This window comes from Phyllostomus hastatus, unplaced genomic scaffold (assembly GCF_019186645.2).
Source record: "Phyllostomus hastatus isolate PE091 unplaced genomic scaffold, TTU_PhHast_1.1 phas_scaffold_216, whole genome shotgun sequence".
NCBI lineage: Eukaryota > Metazoa > Chordata > Mammalia > Chiroptera > Phyllostomidae > Phyllostomus > Phyllostomus hastatus.
In genome coordinates, this window is record NW_025334018.1 from 11569965 (window position 1) to 11584255 (window position 14291).

A 14291-nucleotide genomic window follows, 5' to 3' on the forward strand; every position below is an offset into this window, starting at 1 on the left:
GGACTTGGCCCACCTCTGCTACAATGACCTTAAAGCCCTGAATATCTCCTCTGAATGTCTCTTTTCAATTACTTCCCCATTTATTTCATACTCACAACATTGTATTCTCAGTAATTCCTGTCTGTGCAGTTGCCTTTTGTCACCCAGGCAATAAATAACTTACGGTCTGAGACTCTTAACCAGTCTCCAAGAACCTTACTGCTAAGGTTAACTGACCGCCCAGCCTGAAATCTTAGTGGCATTATGACTTCAAGTATTTTCTACCACTGTCCCTGGAAATCATGAGAACATTTACAGTATTCCTACCTCTCAGAACTTGCATCTGTTTCTCAGAATGCCTCCTATCGGGAGGTGACACCACAATCCCACGTTCCAGTTGCTGAGGTTGAAAATACAGCTACTGTGATCACCAGGGGCGTGGAACTTCCCGACGGGTGGTGAGGAAGGGCGGCTGACCCTGGGGAGAGGTCACAGAGACAGGATACGTCGGGCCCGGTGACTCACTGGCTGTGGGGGACAAGGACGAGTGTGGAATCTACTCGTAGAGCTACCCGTGTTGTGGGCTTGGGCGACTGGGTGGGACATGGGAAGGGAATTGTAAGTTCACAGAAATGGGGAGGAGATGGAGTGATCCGGATTTTAAAGACCTTCAGCACTGAGTCAACCAGTGCTTCCTCGGCACCCACTCTATGCCAGTCATGGGCCAGGCCTGGTGACCCCGAGATGAAGAAAGTACAGTTCCTTCCATCACGGTATTCTGTCTGGGGGGGAGATCACCATGGAAACAAGCAGTTATGACACAGAGGGGTAAGTGCCACATAAAAAGAGGCCTGTGTAAGATAGAGTGGTAGACCAAGAGGGGGAATAACCCAGACTTCCTGAGAAGGTCATAAAAATTTAACAGAGAAGAAGACCCTCTAGGAAGGTTACAAATAATGACCAGGTGACAAGGGAGGGCATTCTTGCCGTCAAAAACATCTTTTGAAATGCACTGGATACATTCAGAGGAGCGACAGAAAATGAAACAAAGGTCAATTCCTGAGGAAGCTTACAAAGCTCATGGGTCTGGATGTTATTTTACAGAGAAGAGGGAGCCATTACCGAGCCTAGGCAGTAAAGACGGAGATCTGGGGCTGTGAAAGGGCCACTCGGGGAGCGAGGCGATCGATGTGTGAATGAGGACGGGATGAGACAGGAGTCCGGGAGAGTGGCCACGGGATCACTGAGAGAGTTCACACCCAGCTTTGGTCTGAGGGTGCTGCCGTCGTGGTGACAGGACATGAGAAGACAGACGCACGAGGACTCGGTGACGGGCTGGCTGGAGCAGACAGGGAAGAAGGGGTGTTGGGCGATCGGGCTGATGGTGAGAATAATCACCAGACCCCCAAATATAAAGGTTGCCTTGGGACTGATCATCTCTGCTAGACGGTGTTGATTTTCCCTTGAGGACAGGGACTTCCGTGCTGTTCGCTGGCACATCACCTGTGACTCGTACAATGTACCGGATGCCCAGGGATTGGGCAGTTTGAGCATGCGGGTTTAAACATCTGATGTCCGGGTAGACACACCCAGTACTTAGCTTTGACACTGAAGAGAAGGGTCTGAGCTGGAGAGCCTGGGAACCGTCACACATGAGGTGTGGACAAGCTTATCCGGGGACATCGGAGAGTGAGACCAGAAGAGGGCCGAGGAGGGGATGCTGGTAATAGCAACACTCAAGGGGAAGAGAGCAGAGGAGCCATTTGCAGAACTGGAAACGTGGTGTCATGGAAGCCAAGGTGGGCAGAGCCTCTAGAAGCTGGGAGAGGCTGAAGCCACCAGGAAGTGCCCCTCTAGCCACTCCACTGACCTGGTTCACTGTGGCCCCAGAGTCGTCAGCTGCCTTCCCCTCAACCGGTCCTTCTGGGGACCGTCCCAGGCTCCTCGTGCAAGGAGCCATGGCGCTGAGGGGCGGAACCGGCCCTGCCTGCCGCAGGCTGAGAGGGAGGCAGGACAGTGTGCCCGTGCCATCGTGGGGGTTAAGTGGGGGTGCATGTGGGCAGCTCTCAGGACTTCCCGTTTCAGGACCCTTCTACACTCTTCAAATTGGTGAAGAACCCAAATAAACTTCCGTTTCAGTGTGTAATAGTTATCGATGTTTACCATGTTACACATTAAAGCTGGGAAGTTAAAAAACATTTAACTCGTTTAAAATGAACAGTAATACACCCTTATCTGGTAGCATAAAAACCTACTTGCTCTATGAGCTATCCCTATATTCTCGAGAACAAGGCTAGAGAGAAGAGAGGCATTGTTTTAGTTCTGCAAATCCCTTGAACGCCTGGCTTAACAGAGACGGTACATTCTCATGTCCGCTTCAGCATTCAGTCTGTACTTGCGTGAGAAAAATGAGAGCTTAAACGGGTAAATGACGTCTTGGCATTATTATGAAAATAGTTTTGTCTTGACGACCCCCTGAAAGGGTCGCAGGGGCACTCAAGGATCCCCAGACCAGACTCTGAGAATGGCTGATATATCTGAACGCACTCTGGATGCTGGAAAGGTCATGCAAAGTTGCCGGGATCACTCTGAAAATCTATACCCTGGGAATCGAAAAGGGATCCTTCTCATGCGGCTATAATTTGTCCCCAGAGGAGCATTATGCGCGAGTAACACTGCTCCGGACGGGTTCTCAGGCCACGGCAGGGAGAGGGTTTCCAGCCCAGATTGCTTACTTGCTTCTTCCTGAGAACTGGAAGAGAAACGTAAGTGAGAATGTGCCGTAACACTGCAGGACATTAATGCAAACTAGATGGTTTTAAGTTAAACTCTTGTCATCCTCGGGCCAATCACCAAGGAAAAATAGTACATGTATGCACACATATGTATGTATGTGCATGTATGTATGTGTGTGCATGTATGTCTATGTAAAGAAATAGCAGGGGAATGTTTTATGCTAGAAAATATCTATTTAACACAAAATACAGTAGTAATAAAGGCACAGAACAAAAAATACACAAGACATAAAGAAAAACAGCAAAAGGAAAAATTAAATCCTCCCTTATCAGTAATTACTTAAATGTAAATGGCCTAGAACTTCAATAAAAAAGCAGAGATTGAAAACAATGGATAAAAATCTCCTTCTGGTTGTATGTTCTCTACAGGAGACACACGTGACACTCAAAGACACAAACAGGTTGACAGTAAAAGGACGGAAAAAGCTACAACGTGCAAACAGCACCCGAGACAGGGCTGGAGTTGCTGTACTGGTATCTCGCAGAAGCGACTCGAAGCCAAGGCTGTGTCCTGCTCCGACCTCCCGACCTCAGACACCACCTGCCAGTCCAGGCTGTTATGTGTGCTTCCAAGCAACTGGCTGTTGGATCCCAGGTTCCCACGGCCTCCTCTGCAGGCCCTACTAACTCACTACAGCAGCTCATGGAGCTAAGGAACACATATCACTTGCTAGGGAACACAAGTCAAAACCACCCCACACTGCGGGAGGGGTAATGATATACACACATACAACACACCACGGCAAGTGCTGGGAGATGTGGGCCCTCACACACTGCTGGTGGGAACGTAAAATGGTGCGGCCACCTTGGAAACAGTATAAACAGGATAGTAAAGATTAAGGAATAAATAGGATAAAGAACTGACTTATTCTGACGGTTCCTCAAAGGGCTAAACACGGAGCCACCATTCAACCCAGCCGTTCCGCGGTGAGGCTCAGACGCGCAGGCAGTGAAAGCACACGCGCACACAAAGCGTGGACAGCGGTGTTCATGGCAGCATTGTTCACCACAGCCGTGTTCACCCCAGCCGGCAGGCGGAAACAGCACGAGTGCCCTGAGCACTGAGCTCAGGGCGCTGAACAGCACTGAGACTCGGATAAAGGAAATGCGTCATAACTGTACCGTGGATTATTATTTGGCCATGAAACAAGGAAGTGCTGATGTACACTACAATGTGCATAAAACTTGGAGACATGGTGACGTAGGTGAAAAATGCCGCACACAACAGGCCGCACACTGGATGACTCTATTTGTATGACATGCCCAGCGAGAAAAATCCATAGAAACAGGGTGGGTGGTGGTTCCCGGGGGCGGGGGTATCTGGAATGGGCAGAGACAGCTATGGGGTCCTTCTATCATGAGGAAGGGGCTCTGAAGTCGTGGCAAAAGCTGCAAAACTGTGAGATCCTCAAAACCACTGAACTGTGCCTTTTAAAAGGGCAAATTTCTAGGTATGTGAATTATTTCTTAATAAAGCTATTATTTCAAGAAGTGACAGATTTTTATTTTTTGTTTTGTTTTTATCATGAATCCTATCTTCTGTTTCTTTGCAACCTAGGCCACCTTAGCCAACATCCACACAGTTCCCAGGAGTCTAGACGTTTGCTGACAAAGAGCCCTAACCTCCTGTTTAACTTGGACCGGGGTGGAGGCGCCAGTAGTGGTGGAAACAGCACAGGAAAAGGGGTCGGAAGAAGGAATTTAGATTGTGATTCTGCCTCTTACCAGCTCATTGACCTTGGGCAAGTCCCCTCACCTCTCCGAAGCTCCAGTTTCCATTCTGGGATTCTGAGACTACGAGTGAGCCTGGCCCTGCCTATACCTCCCCCAGGGTTGTAAGGACCAACAGATACCCTGCAAATGAGAAAGTCCATTAAACTGGAGCTCTACACAGACATTAGGCTTTGAGATTGGGCTCTCCATGGCTTAATGTCCGGGTGCGTGGGTTGTGAGGGGAGCTAGCATCGTCTCGGGCGAGTTGAGTGAGTCACAAAACCCTAAGGAAGAACTGCTGACCTTGAGTCTGTCATAGTTGTGGCCTTCAGCTGTCTGGGAACTGGGGTGACAGTCTCCAGTGCCCAAGAGATTACTGTTATTTTCTAAGTGTTTTTTTGTTTGTTTGTTTACCTCCCCTCACCCCACATCCCCCCTGGTAATCACCATGCAGCCGTCTGTGTCTGTGAGTTTTCCCCCTCCCTCGAATCCCTCCTCCGTGTTTATTTAGATGATCTTCCTCTTAAGGATTTCCACTTCGATTTTTTCCTTTTGTTTATTTTAGTGTTTACGGGCATTAAAGCAAAGTCTTCTTGAGCTTTGGCCAAACGCTGATAGGCGGGGATTAAAGATCTGCCCGACAGAATAATCCCCAACGATTTACCTGGGAGCCGCCCAGGGCAGCAGCAGATTCTCCTGCCGGCCACGTCCCGGGTTCAGTTCCGTCCTGCCCCTTCCCAGCGGCGAGACCCGGGGCCAACATGTCACTTAACGTCTCTGAGCCTCAGTTTCTTCACCTGTAGAGCAGAGATTTCCAACTTCATAGTTGTCGTGAGGATGAAAAGAGACAATGTTGAGTGCAAGGTCAAGCACACAGTACGAAGTTAATAAATTTAGTCCTTGTTACGAGGCGTAGACAATGAATACTCAAGGTCAAGTTCTTACCTGCGGGTGGCAAGGCTGGGGCAGACTGAAAGGAGGAGGCTCTGACAGGTCTTGATCGCCTGCTCTGGGCCAAGTGCTGTTCCACGTGCTGTCTCACTTGAGCGCCAGAACCCTAAAGTACAGGGATTATTTCCTATTTGCAATTGACAAAACAGGCTCAAAGAGATGAAATGACCTGTCTAAGCTCACGCAGGGTATTAGTGGTCCATTCGAGTGTGGAGTCCAGGTTTGACTGATTCCCAAGTGTAGGGTCTTTCTTTCATCCGGTGTAGCCCACGTCCATGGCCCCTGGTGGTCTCCCTTCTTCCTTCCCTCTCGTCGTCCATTGGCTCCAGAAACGCAGGCCTGCCTTCGCCGAGTGACTCCGTCTGTCAGTTCCTCTCGTCCCCTTCCCTCCGCCTCCACCTCCAGCTCCAGCCGAGCTCTGGATGCGTGCCTTCAGGCGCAAGCGTTTCAGGCAGAGGCTGGATTCCATGTGATGGCATGCTGGAAGTGCTCCAGGACTGCTTCACGCAGAGCTGGACCACGTAAACACACGTCTCTCCGACCTGTTCATCTTTCAGGAGTCAGACATCTTACCTGTCGCTCCCTTCGTGCCTGATGGAGCTCAGGCAGCACTGAGTGTGGGCCCAGTTCTGTCCCCTAGAGGTTCCCAGCCTAAGACGGACAAAATGATCCAGACAGACACCTCGAAACCATGATAATAACGCTGAGTGAGCAGACTGCTCCTGGGGTTTCTGTTCTGACCACTCCGAGCTTCTCACGCCACGAGACCCCTCCTTCCACCCAGCTCCCTCCTCTCTTTGCGGCCCAGCCCTCACCTCTGCCCTCAGTCACCCTGGCTCCGGGAGGCCCACGCCAGGAGCCTCTCACCCAGTGCTCTGAGTGGCCCGCGTGTGTCAACACGCTTATCTCTGGGCTCCCAAGGGACACTGCAGGCTCGCTCCGTGCTTATCTCGGTGTGCCATGCACCCGGGCTTCCAGCCGCTCGTGTGCACGTGTTCTTCTCAGTTGTCTGGGGAGGGGGACGTTTGCGTTGATGTGCACGGTAAAGAGAGTATGGGAGTAGATGTGATTAAGACCCGCCTCGTTCCAGAAAGAACTCTGGTGGCTTATTTGGGGAATAACAAATCAAGCAGTATGAGTTAAAAGCAGGGAGGAAGAAATTAGGAAATGGGGTTGGGGCGAGTGGGGACTCTGGCGAAAGGCAAAGCCACATTCCCAGGCGACCTCTCACTTGCCAGGGGAACACAGGTGCGGGGCAGGAACGTGTGGATTTGAAGCGAGGGGTGGTCCACGCACTTCAGCATCTGCTTCCTGCCCTCCCGAGGTCCGCTGAGGTCTCGGATCTTGTCGCCACTGCAGCTCCGCTTGGGTGGACGGGAAGGTGGGAAGATGCCCGCTCTCCCTGCCTAGCAACCTTGTCACCCCCTTCCTCCATCCAGGACGCGCTCTCTCGCGTTGGCTGGCCTTTGTCCTCAGGTAACTGCGTTGTGGGAGTGGAGTCTGAGGGATTGGCCGGAGGAGAGCAAGAAAACCACACTCCGTATGCTCTCACCGGCCCAGGGAAGAGTTTCTGGAGGCAACTGAGGCATGGACGGTGGAGACTTGGTGGAGGGCAGGGAGCGCAGAGTTGGCAGGTGACTTGGGACAGTGTTTAGAATTCCGGCGCGTGCTAACAATAAAAAAGCCGACTCCCAGGATCCCCTCTCACCTGGATGCCCACTGTGTAGCTCTAGGCTTCCCCTGGCCTGCTTTCACCCAAGTGCCTGGAGAGCTTTCTGGACTGTAGGTCTTACCCCCTTTCCAAACCCCACCAGCGTTGGAAGTGAGAGCGGGACGGGAAGGGCCGAGGCAGTGGGAGAAGGATTTGGCCCCGGGAGCAGAGGGGAACTCCAGGGCATGCCTGGGCGCCAGTGAAGAGGCTGAGGCCCGGTTTCCACAACGTGACCTCAGGGGAGGACACGGACAAAGGGTTGGGGGGTGGGGGTTATCTGCAGAGGAGGAGCTTCACAAGGTGAAGACGAGCCAATGGCGGAGGGAGGCAGGGGCAGGGGGAGGTTGGTCAGGTTTGGGTGGGGTGGAGCAGAGCGAGCCCTGAGGGGGTGGCAGTCTGGAGAGGCCCGGGCTCGGAGCTGAAGAGACCAGCCCTGCCGTCTTAGACATCACGTGACCTCCTCAAGAAGGCTCTGCTAACTTCTTGAGGCTTTTGTACAAAATATCATAGGAAGTTTCTGTAAAAACCCTGGAATTCCAAACACTATCATTAACCAAGCCCTGTAGACCCGTGTCGGGCCCCCCACTTCCTGAAGAAAAGCCCAGTTCTCAGGGAGGGTGGCTGATGGCCCTGGCCCCGGTCTGCACCCAGATGACCGGAGTGAGCGGACGTGGGGGAGGGGCTGTCCTTGCCAGGCCTCCGACTCGACCCTCTTCCCCTGGACACATACCATCCACTTTGTCACTGCCCTGCAGAGAGACTGAGGATTTGCTTTTTTTTTTTTTTTAATTAACAACAGGGGTTTTCTGGATTGAGGGTCCCCTATGATTTTGTCACTGTCATATTGAGAGGAAGCCGCCTCAATGTTTAATTGCTGGAGGAAAAGCGGAGCGGCCCACACGAGGATGGGGAGAACCACAGAGGGCGGGGAGGCGGGACAGAGGGGAGTTCCCGCAGGAGCTCGGAAGCCGAGCTTGGTCCTCGCTCAGAGCTCCGCCCCTCCCCGGACACCAGCCACGCCCTCCTCATCTGTAAGGACTCTTCCTCGTCTGATTTGGAATCGGTCTGTGGATGTATGTAGGAGCATTTGCGGCACGTGTTGTGCTTTCTGGAAGGATGCAGGGACACTTGAGTTACCAGTGGGACACCCCAAATTTGTGGCTATTTTGAACATGTTGGGTGGCAGGCGGCATTCTAGTGACCAGCAGGCATGGATGGCTATGGTAAAAGGTCAGAGGAAGGTGGCCCTGGAGACACTTTGGAGGCAGAAAACTGTTTCTCTCTGCAGAGAGGCGGTATGGATTACAGAGCTCTGGATCCCAATATATAAGGAGATAAAAATGTGAAGAATGAAAATCTGGATTACATGTTTCCAGTTTCCCTTCTTCCTCAGGCTGCGCTCCTCGCAGTAAACACGGCTGATTCCCAGAACCTAGAGATCCTCCAGGTGCAGGGCAGCGGTGTTTGGCCAGGGCCGTGATCAGAGGGCTGGGGTCGGCTTCGATGCTGTGCGTGAACGGGGGAGGCAGGGGCGCCTCCAGACGCCATGTTCACATAGGAAAAGGCATGGCCCCCAAGAGTTCTAGCAATTGCCATGTTTCTCACAACACGGTTGAGAAAACCGATGTGCTGATATGTTGAAAGCAGGCGTGTGGGCTAATCTGCAAAAATCTCCAAATCAGGAAAGCTCTGCACACAGCCATTTTCAGTCCTGTGTCACAACACGTTTCTGACTCAGCCTCACACTCGTGTGGGTCTGCACCTGCCCGTGGTGATTTTCCTTTTGGCTCACCCTGGGGAATCGGAGGACGTGGGGGCTCTGCCCGAACACCTTGGACGTATTAAGAGTTCCTGCCAGAAAAAAATAATGTGTGTGAAATAACAACACCCATAGCACAGAGGGGCCACACTTGGGCGGTATGAGAAGACACACCTCTCTTTGAGAACGGGACCGCCGCCGGGTAACCCAGGCCAAGGTCAGGCCTTCTCTGACCAGGTAATTCCTGTGGCCTCGGGCTACTCAGCCCTGACTCTGGCCAACTGTATGCAAATGGTCACCAGAGGAATAGGAAAGAGAATTTGAGTGAATCATTATTTTTCACGATTGGAAAAACATCTGAAAATCTATAGCCAATTAAATCTTGGCCTGCTCATTCACTATCTTAAAAGTTATCATAAGTAAATTGGCTGACTAGTAGCTTTCTCCAAGTTTAAATGCTGAGTTGCTGAACTACCACCCCTGAACGTGCCCTTTCCCCTTGTTCCTGGAAGAACGAGGAAGAGCTCGGACCTTCCCACACTCCGTTCCGCAGTGTCTGCATCGGCCACGCCCAAACCCTTGGCACCAGAGACTCCTCAGTGCTATAAATTACTAGGTGACATGGCAGGTCTGTGAGCAGGTCTGTGAGCCAGGCTCTGTGCTTTCTGTGCACTATGGGATGTGGTTTTTCATCTTAAATGGCTATTATTGTTCTTTTACACATGGGGCAGAAGAAACTTGGAGAAGCTGAATAATTTGCCCGAGGTCACGCCACTTGCAGACGGTGGAGCCAGGATTCCAGGCCAGACCTGCCCAGCTCTGCAGTCACGCCCCCGTCCTCTCCGTCTCGGTATTCTAAGCCGGGGACTTTGCACCTCAGTCACACCAACAGACAAAACGGTTCATTCATTCATCCGATGTTTATGGAACACCTTGCATGATACAGGCAATATTCTAAATCCAGACTATCCAACTTTTTCTAAAAAAGGCCAGACAGTATTTCAGGTTTTATGGGCTATACGGTCAGTCATGCTGATTCACTCTCTGCAGTTGTACTGTGAGAGCACGTGTAGGAAATATGTGAATGAACAAGCATGGCTGTGTTCCAGTAAAACTTTATTTACAAAAGAAGGCTGCGGGTCGGATTTGAGCTCTGCTCCTGCTCTAGCACTGGGGTTATACTAGTGCAAACAAAACAAAACAAACACCCACAAGGAGGCCTGCCTTTGTGGAGCTTACATTCTAGAAAGTTCTAGAAAGGGGAAAACAATTGTGTTTCTTGGCCTGTTTATGATATAAAATCCGGAGTTGCTGAAACTTGTGGGGTGATCCAGTTCAGGACTCTCCTCACTGGGTAGCTCCCCTACATCTCCTGGGGGTGTGGGACATGTTCATCTGTGGGGGGGGCATCCAGAGTCCGGGGAGCTCACCTCTGCCACCGCCGCCCCTGCCAGAGACCCATCCTCGTCACATCAGCCGTAGGTATCCACCCGACCTCCACATGTCTGCAGCACTGGGCGCACTCCAGAGATTCAGATTCAGTGGGTCTGGGGGAGACCCCAGGTTTTTTATTTCTAACATGTCCCAGGCTATGCCGACACTGCTGGTCCCCAGATTGCACTTTGAGAACCGGATTCTCAGGCGATGGTGACTGAATCTAACAACTCCTCTCACACAACTATTCAAATACCGGATATCAGTGTCATGTGACCCACAAGTCCCCTCCAGGCAAAACCCTCTTGGGCCTTTCCCTGCTCCAGGTAGGAGAAGTAACCTACAGGTGATGAGTTCTGTCCCCACCACTTAGCCTGAGTCACCAGGCATAGTGCTGGTAGGCACTAAGACGGCTGCTGCAGTCCACTACAAACTATGAGAAAGAGTGGAACCGCTTCTCGGTGGAAGGGAGACACCCAGTCCAGTGTGGACTGTGGGAGGTCAAGGTCAAGAGCATTGGGAGGGCAGGCAGGAAGGCTGATTGCAGTCTCTCTGCACTGGGCGGCCTTGAGCGAGTCATTTTCCCTCCCAGGGTCCCAGCTTTCTCAATCTGCACCCCGGGCTCTGGACCACCCTGAGGTCCTTTGAGCAACGGTAATTCTAGAATCCTGTAACAGGTGGGGATATATCAGTAGACATATCCAGGGAATATCCTAGGGGCCACTCACCCAGATTGGTCTCCTCCGGCCATCTGCAAGAGCTGCCCCTCTCATCCGCTCTGTACTCAGCACTCTCACTTTCTTTCAAGAGTCGCTCTACACTCGTTCAGTCAGATGTGTCATCTGTGAGCACTTCTGGCTTACCTCGGTCCACAGGCCAGTGCTCCACCCACTGGGCCGCACCAGCCACGGCCTTTTACAGCTCATGTCAGTTAAGCTCCTTCCCTTTGTTCCATGTCTGTGAGCAAAATGTTGTTTGGACACCTCAGTTCAGCGATGTGTAATCCCACAATGCTAAGCCAAACCCTGCTCCTTTTATTCCTGCCACCTGGCCCTTGACAGGTAACTAACTCCACGGGCTTGCAGGACTTCTGCAAGGACCAGTAGGCCCCCAGGGCCACCTAAGGGAACTTAAGACTCTCCTTCTATCCTGGGATCCTGGGATCCAGGGCTCGCCACAGAGCAAGAGCTTCCTGGATCCTGGCACTAGAACTCCTAGAAAGTCATCTGTCCCTTTGTCTGATCCAACAGCTCAGCAGCCCTTCCGTTTAAACAACCATAGACCGAATACCACTGAGGGCTCTTAGCGTGGGTTCTTGAGGCTAGTAGGATGTGGTGTCAAAATTCCGGGCAATATTGTGAAGTGGGTCCCTCTCCCTCCTTGTGAATAGCTGCTCGTGGCAATTTCCACAGAGAAAAGGGATCTGGGGTAAGGAGTTTGGGTGAACAGGCCTGCCCAGTGGCTCAGCCAGCCAGCCACCAGCACGAGGCTGGGCAGCAGGAATCAGGGCAGCAGCTGAGCTAGGGGCTGCTGGTGGGAAGTGCTGCTCTGTTGGTTGGAAAACACGAGTAAATCTGGGGATGGAGGAGAAAACACCACTCAGACCAGCAGCTGATTTGTTACGTCAGTTCATGCAATAATGATCTATTTTCCCTAAGCCACCTGTAATTATTTCCATAAAAGCCAGTAAGTCTTAGCAAAGAACTTGGGTTCTGGGGTCAGACCAGCATGGGTTCACTCACTGTGCGCCCTGGGCCAGGTCTCTGAAGATCCCAGAACCTCTGTTTTCTCCCGTAGAACTGGGGATAACACCCACCTCCCCAGAACGCAGGGCCAGGAGATGCAACTACGCGATGGTGCACAACGTGTTGCTGTTGATATTATCTACAGGGGTGGTTCCAAAATATTAACTCAATTGCTTAACATACAAATAAGGCTTCCCGTAAGTGTCACATAATTAAGTTGGAAACTGTGGGCGCGATGTTCCGATTATTGCTAACAAAATCCCTGGTGAGTGATGAAAGATGTTATTTGCTGAGTTTCCTTCATTCGGCGAGCCTTCCTTTCCTCTCTGGGTAGCCTCTAGTGCTCTTAGAAGTGCAGAGTCTAAGAAGCCACGTGCAGTTTAGAATTTGATCCATTCTTCCATCCATGCAGAAGGAATCTCGGGTACTGTCCACCCAGTCAATCCTCAGAGACAGCGGCTGCCTGTCACGCAGAGGGTCAATGGCAGAGGGTCAACAACAGAGCGGGGATCGGGCGCCATGCTGCCCGAAGCCTCCAGTGCACGTGTTTTCACTGTTGATTACACTCTCGTTACACTCGGCCTCCCCTAAGCTCCTGCGTTAAGTTGTTGGAATTGTTCAGGCTGCAGGTGGCAAAGCCACAGTGACCTTCCTGCTTCAGAGGTCAGGGCCAGAACAGAGATGGGAGGCCGCCGGGGTGGGACGGGAAGCAGCTCCAGAGAGTGAAGAGGGAGGTCCACAAGGTCCTACCCGATGTAACCGCCCGCCGACCCCCATCCCTTACGCGTGGCCCACCCGCCTCTGCAGCACCTGCTTCCCAGTCCAGAAGTCTGAGGACCTCGCGACCCTGACTCACCCAATCCATACGCCATATACTTTCCCTTCATGGGAGGAGGAAGACCGGAAAATCTCCCCAAGGGCAGCGCTGAAACCTTCATGGGCTCCACTATTTCTGCATCTGGGGCCTGAACAACGTTTAGCTCTCTCCTGATCCGCCGAAGAGGAGCAGGGAAGACTCCGGAAAAGACTGCTCAACCTGGGGGTGCTGGGAGCCACGTTTCCTGACGCGGCTCCAGCGGAGAAGCAGCTCTTCTCAGTGAAACATCCAGCTTTGTGAGCACTACAGTCCTCTTTTCAGGTGAGCATTCTGGTGCTCGTCATCAAAGGGCTTCAGAAAGCACTTCTTCGCCGTGTTCCAGACCAGACATTCTTATCCCCAGTATCTATCGACCCAACATTTATTGAGAGCCTATCGTGTAGGCAGCTCCGTGCCGAGACCTGGGGGCCCCACAGTGGCACCAGCTGAGCCCGGGAGGGGGGTGGGGGCCCTGCCTTAAAGAACAGGGAGAACAGAGAATGTGGGGAGCAGAGGGGACAGGCAGCAGGAGCAGAGGCCGGGGAAGAGAGCCTGTGGAGGGCGCTTAGCAGACTGCCTGAGGCCTGTGTTGCTGGAGCGGGAGGGAGAGGGGGAAGGGAGGGGGGAGGGCAGGTGGCAGAGGGGAGGGGCTGGGAGGTAGAGGGGGCGGAGCTTCGGGAGCCTGGCCGGCTGCTAAAAGGCAAATGCATGCTTGTTTGCTTGTATTTTATAATAGTATAATGTGAAATATTTATCTTTTTAAATACTATAATTTAAAATATTTATCTTTAAAAATATAATGTGAAATATTTATCTTTTAAAATACTGTAACTTAAAATATTTATCTTTTAAAATATACTTTAAATATTTATCTCTTAAAATATAGTTTTAAATATTTATCTTTTAAAACATTATAATGTAAAATATTCATCTTTTACCTTTTATAATATAATTTAAAACATTTGTTTTAATTTAATAATTTAAAATATTTCTTGTAAAACTGTGTTTTCAAATATAATCAATACATGAATCTGGACAAATAAAAAATTCAAATAAAAACTAAAAAGATTCAAATAGAAAACTGTGTAAAATGAATCTAAAATCCTCCTCTTCTACCTCCCTGTTCGTGATCTCTCTCTGCAAAGAAAGGACTTATAAATAGCCTTCAAGCCACTTTTCCAAGGAAACAATGCACATACTAAAATATCTTAATATTTATATATGCACAGTCTTTCCCATTCACACCAATGGTTATGTACAATATTTATTGTTCCACACCTTGAATTTCTTTTTTATCACCGAAGGCCTTAGGAGTCTTCTTGAATTGGCACATACAGCCAGGAGACAC

General features: G+C 51.0%; 1 long non-coding RNA gene across 3 annotated transcripts; it reads right to left on the minus strand.

The window, feature by feature from the left end:
• Window positions 1–975: 975 nt before the first annotated feature.
• On the minus strand, window positions 976–11157 carry LOC123804524. 3 transcript variants are annotated; one of them, XR_006783172.1, is made up of 4 exons: window positions 11071–11157; window positions 5433–5544; window positions 5152–5305; window positions 976–2731 (listed from the first exon to the last, which is right to left on the minus strand). It is a non-coding gene; the product is annotated as an uncharacterized LOC123804524 (long non-coding RNA). The 3 variants fall into 3 exon arrangements; XR_006783170.1 differs by lacking the exon at window positions 11071–11157 and having other exon boundaries at window positions 5152–5284; window positions 5433–6209; XR_006783171.1 differs by lacking the exon at window positions 11071–11157 and having other exon boundaries at window positions 5433–6209.
• Window positions 11158–14291: the final 3134 nt, after the last annotated feature.